Source organism: Megalobrama amblycephala, linkage group LG20 (assembly GCF_018812025.1).
Source record: "Megalobrama amblycephala isolate DHTTF-2021 linkage group LG20, ASM1881202v1, whole genome shotgun sequence".
Lineage (NCBI taxonomy): Eukaryota > Metazoa > Chordata > Actinopteri > Cypriniformes > Xenocyprididae > Megalobrama > Megalobrama amblycephala.
In genome coordinates, this window is record NC_063063.1 from 24,121,842 (window position 1) to 24,131,143 (window position 9,302).

Sequence of the window (9,302 nt, forward strand, 5' to 3'; positions counted from 1 at the left end):
CTATGAAAAATGATAAGGACATAAAGGGAAGTGACTTTCTTTGGGTATTTTGGTTTGCCGACAAGCACATAAACACAGATGATCTGATAAAGGCAGTAAGCTGCTTTTGAGTGTGCTCAGCTTAACTTCTTGGCTGGTGACCTGGACTCCTGCTGCATATCCGATGAAGAGTATCAAGCATTGTAGGATACAGAATGTCCTTGAGCAGGTACAGAATGTGTCAAAACAAGCTGTGCACTTCTCTTTCCCCTTTATTTTCCCTCATAGGATATTTGGGAGTGGTGGGAAATCATGCAAGTGCTGATCCCAGATTAGCTTTATATTAAGAGAAAGTGATCCTATAGCTGTAATTAGGACATGTCAAACTGGGGTCACATGACAACATCATGTGACAAATTTCAGGTGAGGTAGAGCACTATTTTGAAAGTTTGTTGAGAATTGAATCTAATTTCAAATTTGTTCATTTGGATTCTGCTCAACACAGCAAGATCAGACCACACAGATGGGGATTTAACAATTTACAGGAGTCATTATATACAGTCAACAAATACAGTGGAACATAGAGACGTGCACAATACAGTGCAGACACAAGAGGGGAAAACATAGCTGTGTGTGTGTGTGTGTGTGTGTGTGTGTGTGTGTGTGTGTGTGTGTTTCACTGGTAGAACAATGTGTCAGTCTGTACATGTCAGATGAACTTATATAACAGATCTTTAGTAGATAATTGGGAATTAACTTGGTTGAGGAGCAATATATAAGCACTTTTTTTTTTGCTTAGTTGATATTGTAGAGCAAATAATATGTTAATGATCATTTGTTAATTCGTATAATTATGTTCCTTTATCAGATCAATAGAAATTGCAATTGGTGTTTTAACTCATTTAATCAGAGATGATTCTTAAAGGTGAAGTATGTAATTTTTTGAATATTAAAATATTTTATCCCATCTTAAACCTTAAAAAGGGCCATAATATAAACATGTGTTTATTTATCTACAACACAATAATGACTCATTTGGCATCATTTATTTATTTATTTGGTCACATTATAGATTAGTGTCCAGTTCTTACTGTTAACTAAGTATAACTAATTTTCCCTCAAACTCTTAATTACTTAATAGTAGTGTAGTTGTTAAGTTTAGGTATTGGGTAGGATTGAGGAATGTAGAATATGCATATTAATATGTGCTTTTAAGTAATAATAAACAGCCAATATCCTAGTAATATGCATGACAATAAGCAAATAGTGAGAATTGGACCCTAAACTAAAGTGTTACCATTTATTTATGCAATTTCATTTAATGACCCTAGTGGCCCAGAAATCCCACACAAACTCAAAGGATTTGTGCATTGACCTGTGTTTAAATCCTCTTTCTCAGGCTTGAACAGTAGGGGTCAGTGACAGAACTAGGCCAACCAGCATAAACACATCATCAAACCTAAACTATCAAGTTAAGTCTGAAACACTGCCATCTGTTGGTTTGCTTTAATGTATTGCAGAGGTTTTCAATATTCTATTGTCAAGGTGATGACGCAGTTCTCTCTAAGTTTCGTTTGTTTCTCAGACTGAATTAAGTCTCTACAAACACTACAAAACCTGCTTCACTATGTTGTGATGGATTGTCTGTTCTCTCGCAGGGGATTTTACCTCCTTTCTCTGTTCCTCTCAGCTGGAAAATTGCCTCATCTCTCGATCCATCTTTTGCCCGCATCTTGAGGCAAAGTTGAGCTCCTCCTACACACTATCATATACACTCTCTCACACTCATTACACTGCCCATGTTCACCCACTTCAACTCCTTCAACTTCTCTACATAGTTTTATTATTTGCTTTCAAAAAAGAGTTTACCCCCCTAAAAATGAAAATTCTGTCATTATAAAGACATTTTTTGTTAAACTGTTAGACTAGTTTGACTATTATGGTGAGGATTTTGATTCATCCCAGTTACTAGGTTTTCGTATCAGTTCAACAAAAAGATTCGTTCAGTGACCGTTTCTTCATGTTACATATTATGCCAGTAGGTGGCAACAAACGAGTGTCTATGTTTTGTGTGTTGTTGTTTTTTATGTGTTATGAATGAGGCATAGAATTGATTCATTAAAAAGCACAAAAGTCTTATGTTTCATTAAAATTTGCTTTTTTACAAATCTACCTTGTCCAAACGAAAACAGGTAGCTTTTTCTATGCGGTTTGGCCATTCGTCCAAACACAAACGCAGTATCACTGAAAGTGAACATTTTAGAAAAACTCCTGCAGGGTTAAGATTTTTAGAAACTCTGGTTACAGTGTTGTCGCGTAGACGGTGAAACCGGAGATTTTGGCTTGTGACGTCAGAACCAGAACCGGCAATAACCTTTTTTCCAGGCATCTGATTGGCCAACATGGCTTTACAGTTAGGGTTATAAGGCGTTTCTCAATGTCAAGGATACTTCCTTGGCAGGACTGGTCCTTCCAAGTCACTTCCTTTAGAGGCTAGGCGAGGCTCCTCTTTAGCATTTGGAGAACATGTAAATGGAACAGACTAGCAAGTGCACGTCATTGCGTCATTACGTCAGTGAAAAGGTCTAAAAAATAGACAAGAAAGCTATGAATAACGCTGTGAATGGTATAATGGTGTAATATTAATGTTAAATTACTTTGGACAACTTAACTAGTTATTTATAAAAGAAATGCCGGTGACGGCAACCAAGCTAACAATTGTTAAATGACGGTCCGGTTCAGTTACCCATCAATAACGTAATTTGTATTTGTATAATTTATAATATCAATACGGTAGTAATTTGTACTGGCATTTAAATGTTAAACTTTATTTATCTGACATATTTACTACAGTTAAAATGTTCGGTAATGTAAATATACTTACATTTGAATGCATATTGCCCGCTAACGTCCGACATTTTTTTTTTTTTTTTGAACAAGATCGCAAAGCTGCGCGCATAGGATTGTGGGTGATTTGAGAGCGAGAAGAGCACGAAGGCTACACATATGCATCCTTTCCTGTATATGGGATATTTTTCGAATGAAGGACTCAGTCCTTGTTTGAAATTCCGAGGATCCTCGACATTGGAAAAGTCCTTCGATGGATGTCGATGACGTAGCATCCTCGAAATTCTGGCTTCCGAGGATCCTTCCTTGACATTGAGAAACGCCTATAGAGTACCTCAGAGATGACGTGTTTTTGTAGGCCAACCCGGAAGTTAGCGGCGCACGGGTTCCCTCGATCGAAAGCCTATTAATTTTTCCCATAGACTTTTGGAAAATTGCAAAAAATAAGCTCTGTGTTTAACAAAGGGTTATGACTCTTACATGTTCTGTCTATCAAGGTAATCTTTACAAGTTAACACAACATTCATTATACATTTTGAAGCATAAATAAAGTCATCAGATATAAAAAGCTAACAGTAGGCTATAAACGGGCTACAGCACACCATGGTCGCGGATCAACGTCACCACCACCAAGCTTCCTCAAACTTTATTTAAAAAACAACTTTATTTAAAAACATGCTTTCTGATTATGATCTGTGTGGTGTATGAATACTTATCCACTTTTTTATGAGAATTGCTGTCCAAATGTCCTGTTTGTCATGATGACGTCTAAAGTCCCCGCCAAAGGAAGTCCCTTTTAGCAACTTGTTAGTAACCGCCGTTTTTAAGACACAATAAAGGTTTTAAAAAATCACAAGTGGGTTATAACTGGAGTGTTTTATGTCATAGATCAAAATGTGAAAATATTTAGAGGCTTCGTTAACCACAGACCTTATTTCAGGCGATTTAGCAAAAACCCATTCAAAAAACCCATAGACTTTAAAGGTGCCCTCGAATGAAAAACTGAATTTATCTTGGCATATATCAAATAACAAGAGTTCAGTACATGGAAATGACATACAGTGAGTCTCAAACTCCATTGTTTCGTCCTTCTTATATAAGTCTCATTTGTTTAAAAGACCTCATCACTGAATCTCAGCATAACACCGACTGTTACGTAATAGGTGTACGCCCCAATATTTGCATATGCCAGCCCATGTTCCCAACATTATGAAAGGCATTAGACAAGGGCAGCCAGTATTAATGTCTGGATCTGCACAGGTGAATCAACAGACTAGGTAAGCAAGCAAGAACAATAGCGAAAAATGGCAGATGGAGCAATAATAACTGACATGATCCATGATATCATGATATTTTTAGTGATATTTGTAAATTGTCTATCTAAATGTTTCGTTACCATGTTGCTAATGTACTGTTAAATGTGGTTAAAGTTACCATCATTTCTTACTGTATTCACGAAGACAAGAGCCGTCGCTATTTTCATTTTTAAACACTTGCAGTCTGTATAATTCATAATCACAACTTCATTCTTTATAAATCTCTCCAACAGTGTAGCATTAGCCGTTAGCCACGGAGCACAGCCTCAAATTCATTCAGAATCAATGTAAACAATATAACAGTATACAATACTCACATAATCCGACGCATTCATGGCGCATGCATGACGAACACTTTGTAAAGATCCATTTGAGGGTTAAATTAGCTGTGTAAACTTTGTTTATGCACTGTCCAAGGCAAGCGCGAGCTTCGTGGGCGTGGAGCACGAGAATTAAAGGGCCAGTAGCCCTGAATTGGCTCATTTATAATGATGCCCCATAATAGGCAGTTAAAAAAATTAATTAAAAAAAATCTATGGGGTATTTTGAGCTGAAACTTCACAGACACATTCAGGGGACACCTTAGACTTATATTACATCTTTTTTTAAAAAGTTCTATGGCACCTTTAAGGCGATGGAACTGGAAGTCCTAAAATGCTAACTCGCTTCCGGGTTTTGCAGACAAAAACACGTCATCTCTGAGGTACTCTATATAGCAACCTGTTGGTTTGGCATGCTCTTGACAGCACTTCATAGCATGTTTTTGCATTTTCATGTGGACACGATTTTTTTTTAAACTAAGGAGGAAAAAACTCCTGTAAAAAGGCCTATGTGTGGACCAGGCCTAAGCGACCACATTCTGACCCTTATGAAACTATACAATAGATTTTATGAACATTATGGGTTTTGGGTTCCTTTTTTGGATCTTGACATGCTTCATGAACTGCAAAAACTTTAAACTGCAATTCTTTAAAGTGTCTACTTTTATATTCCATGAGGGGAAAAACTGCATATGGACTAGGAACAAGAAAGTGAGTAGCTAGCCTAAATAATTACAGAATTAGGCCTATAATTTTGGGCAAACTATTGTTGTAAGACAAATTTCCTGAGTGTTTCTTACTCTCTTTCTCACGCTAATGTTCAAAAAAATGACTCACTCTGACAGTTAATAAGGCAGAGCACTCACATTGATTGCACTTTGTGTCTTTAGCCCTCCACAGCCTCATCATCAGTAATGTGTCTGAGAGACGTCTGATGGCTGAAGACAGCCCACACATTCAACAAAATGGGATCGTGATCTCTGTCTGTTTGAATGATGCATTGATCCGTGTGAGTGAGTGTAAAGTGTGTGTACATCTACTTGTAACTTTTCAGACATGGAGTATTCTTTTTATGCACATGCAAAAGACTATAATCCACCCATCCATTTAGCAAAATATAATAATGAATTAATTATTTATCCAAATTGTTTAGAGTGCACTTATGTCAGTTTATAATTATAGACACAAAGCATTCATTCCAATTTAGACATCACTGTAAACCATTGGTTATCAACCAGGGGGCCTCAAGATTAAAATTATTTAAAATAAAACAAAACAAGCATTACATACACATACACATCTTTCTTGTTGTGCCTAAAATATTCTAAAATATTTGCTCTAAAATATTTGACCTGGACTTCATAAATAGGGGAGTCAGGCTAGGTGTCTCAGGTAAGTTGTAGGATTATGTCTTAAAGGGATAGTTCACCCAAAAATGAAAATTCTGTCATCATTTACTCGCCCTCAAGTAGTCCCAAACCTGTATGAATTTCGTTGTTCTGCTGGACAGTGGACACAAAGAAAGATATTTGGAAGAATGTCAGTAACCAAACAGATCTCTCCCCCAATTTACTACCATTGTTGGAAAAAGAAATACTAGCCCCAGTTTCCCAATATCCAATATTCTTATAAATTCCAATGTGATGTTATATATGAATATAACACTATGTTCACAGTTGCAGATGCAACAGGCTTTGAGTACAGCTGTTTCAAAGAGAAGACTTGCTTTTGAGGGACGTATTGTTCTTTAAAATACCCTGATTTCAGACTCGTCATGTGATCTCAAGATGTTCGTCCCCACGAGGTGACCCGTATGATGTAAAATAATACTAGAGTATTAATCTCATGTGAGTGTATGTGACTTTCTTTTTAAAGCAGAGCACCTTTAAATGCCTTTAAATTATGAGAAAAGCATGAGACATTAATATAATCTTCCTCATGGGGGCAGCATTTACTGACATACTGACAGAGACTCTATTCTGTCAGAACAAGTTACACCCATATGATCTTTGTATGCAACCCCAATCATTTCGCAGCAACATTTCTATCACATACACCAATGAAAAAAGACAAATAATCTCATGATGATCAAATACTTACACAGTCATGACCCCGGACGTTTCTCTCACGCCTCTGCGCTCTGTGCTTGGCCTGAGTCCAGGGTTGGTCTCATTCTACGTGACCCGGAGATAAATGCCTGCAAGGAGACTGCGAATGACAAAAACACGCTGGGGACCGAGAAAGGGAGAGATAGATAGACGCATTGAAGTGAAGAACGAGAGGTTCTTTGTAAGTGTAGTTTCATTGTTGCAGGGCAGGTTAAACTCTATGGCTGGATGATTTGGAGTGTTTTGTCTTTTATTATACTGCTCTGAGATCAGGATTAAACAGTAAAGATGGTGAAAATCTGCAGGGAGAGACTTCATTATGTGATTTACAACATGGCCGCCAGCTTAGCTCTGATGACTGGGGGTCTGTCAGGAGGCCATGGTGGCGTTTATAGTTTACAACACAGGCGATTTTACCCACTTTTTTTTCTCAATTATTTTTAAAAAACGTTCCTGTCTCTGTCTGACCGCCCTTCAGTGAAGGTGAAAGGCTCATATAGGCTTGGGTTGTTTTTATTCAGCCTTAGAGCCATTAGCGTGTCAAGTTATGCTGAAGTAAGGCTTCATTGTGAGTTGATGTTGGGTCTTTTTGTTCTCTGCACAGCTTTGCAGATGCAGTTGGCAGCAGAGCTTAAAGGTATAATTAGGTTTTGATAATGGTAATCTATATTCAAGGTAAGTTGACGGAGCCCTTCACTTTTACTTCCAAAAGCCCATCTCATCATATCTGTCTGTTTCGATTCAAAGTCTTTCCCTTAAAGAATATTTCAGGTTCAAGGGAAGTGTAGCATCTGTGACTACAGACAAAAATTTTGATGCATCCCTTAGTTTGCAAGAGTGTCATGCACACATTTATATATCTATGTATTTCTTTCTTTCTTTCTTTCTTTCTTTATGTATTTACAGTATGTATGTGATTGAATGAATGAATGCATAAATAAATAGGTACTTGCATAAATACAAATTTTTTAGTCATTCATTCACTTATTCATGCATTTATTATAATATATTTTTATATTTTCTGTGGTAATTGTAGCATGTCGCTAATGCTGATTTGCTTTTAATTCAGAATATTCCTTTAAAGGGGTGGTTGATTATGATTTCACTTTTTTAACTTTAGTTAGTGTGTAATGTTGCTGTTAGAACATAAACAATACTCACGTCCCAAATGACGCACAATACACTATGCACTTATACACTATGTACTTATGCACTATGTACTCATCCATGCAGTGCGTGAATTGTATAATTAAATTAATTGTGCAATTAAAGCTGCGACAGTTGAGTGCATGAAGAGTCCAACATTCCACACTTCGTTATTTCTGTTAATTTAGTGCATCATCCGGGTATTTAAAGTGTACTTTTTCATTGTGGAATTTTCAGTGTGAACGCACTACTTGCACTATTTATACTTAAAAACGTCATAGAAGAGTGCATAAGTACGCGAATTGGGACACACTTAATGCCTGCAAAGTTACGACACTCAAAGTTCAATGCAAAGGGAGATATTTTCTTTTAAAGAATTCTTTGTTTAAGGACTACAAGCTTCTTCCTGGGTTGGTGACATCACTAACTCTAAAATTTACATAAACCCTGCCCCCGGGAACACGCAACAAAGGGGGTGAGGCCATGTTGGGCTGCTTTAGAGAAGAGGAAGAGTTGTTGTAGAAGAGCGTTGTTGCCATGCTGTCATTTTACGCCGGACTGCTTTACAAACGAGGGTCAATTGCACATGCTAGACGATGAGTTGTATCAACTCCACAGCAACTCCATAAACGTCTAGTTGCATTCTATAAGTTGTAACTTCTTCCTGATTCTCTCCATCAGTGTCCGACTTCGATTTGAACAATGTAAGGCTGAACACCATTACTGACGATCGTCATTTTGGCTGCGTGAGATTCTCCAGTTTTGTTGTTGTTGAGCAACCGAAGCGCAAGCTGTTAAAGTTTTGCCCTCTTCTGGAAAGCAGGTCGGGAGCAGCAGCTCATTTGCATTTAAAGGCACACACACAGAAACGGCATGTTTTTGCTGACACCCAAATAGGGGCAAATTTGACAAGCTATAATAAATGATTTGTGGGGTATTTTGAGCTGAAACTTCACAGACCCATTCTGGGGATATAGAGACTTCTTGTAGAAGGGGCATTTTAGGTCCCCTTTAAAACCCCTATTTAACACTTTCATGCCAGTCTTTATATTTCACCAGGGCATGAGAGAAAGGACTGACATGTAGAGAAAAACAAATATTGTTCAGTCTGTCATCAATCTATCCAGACAGAGCAAGTGATAAAGAAACATTAGAAGGGAATTCGCCTTCAACCCCAAATCTGATGTTAGTGCCAGAACCACATTATACTGAATGAAAGCTTGACAAGACACTCATTTCTGTTTGCATGCTTTTGGGATTTGTAAACTGTTTCTCCATCACAATAGAAAGAAGAGTTTAGTGTAGGCTATTCACCCTAAACATCTGTGATTGACTCTTTCTCATAGCACCGTTAATCAATCATTCACAATGACAAGCTATATGTCCAACTCCTCCACACATATCACATATTAGATTGCCAAGAAAACTATTTCTATTGGTGTTAAATGGATTAAGGTGAGGAGGAGTGGGAGACAAAGGGTAATAGATGAGATTTCATGGGAATGACTTAGAAGGAAGACTCCTCAATTCAAAATGGTTTAGTGATCCACAATGGTGCCTGCATGACTTTAGAGTCTTTAGAATGG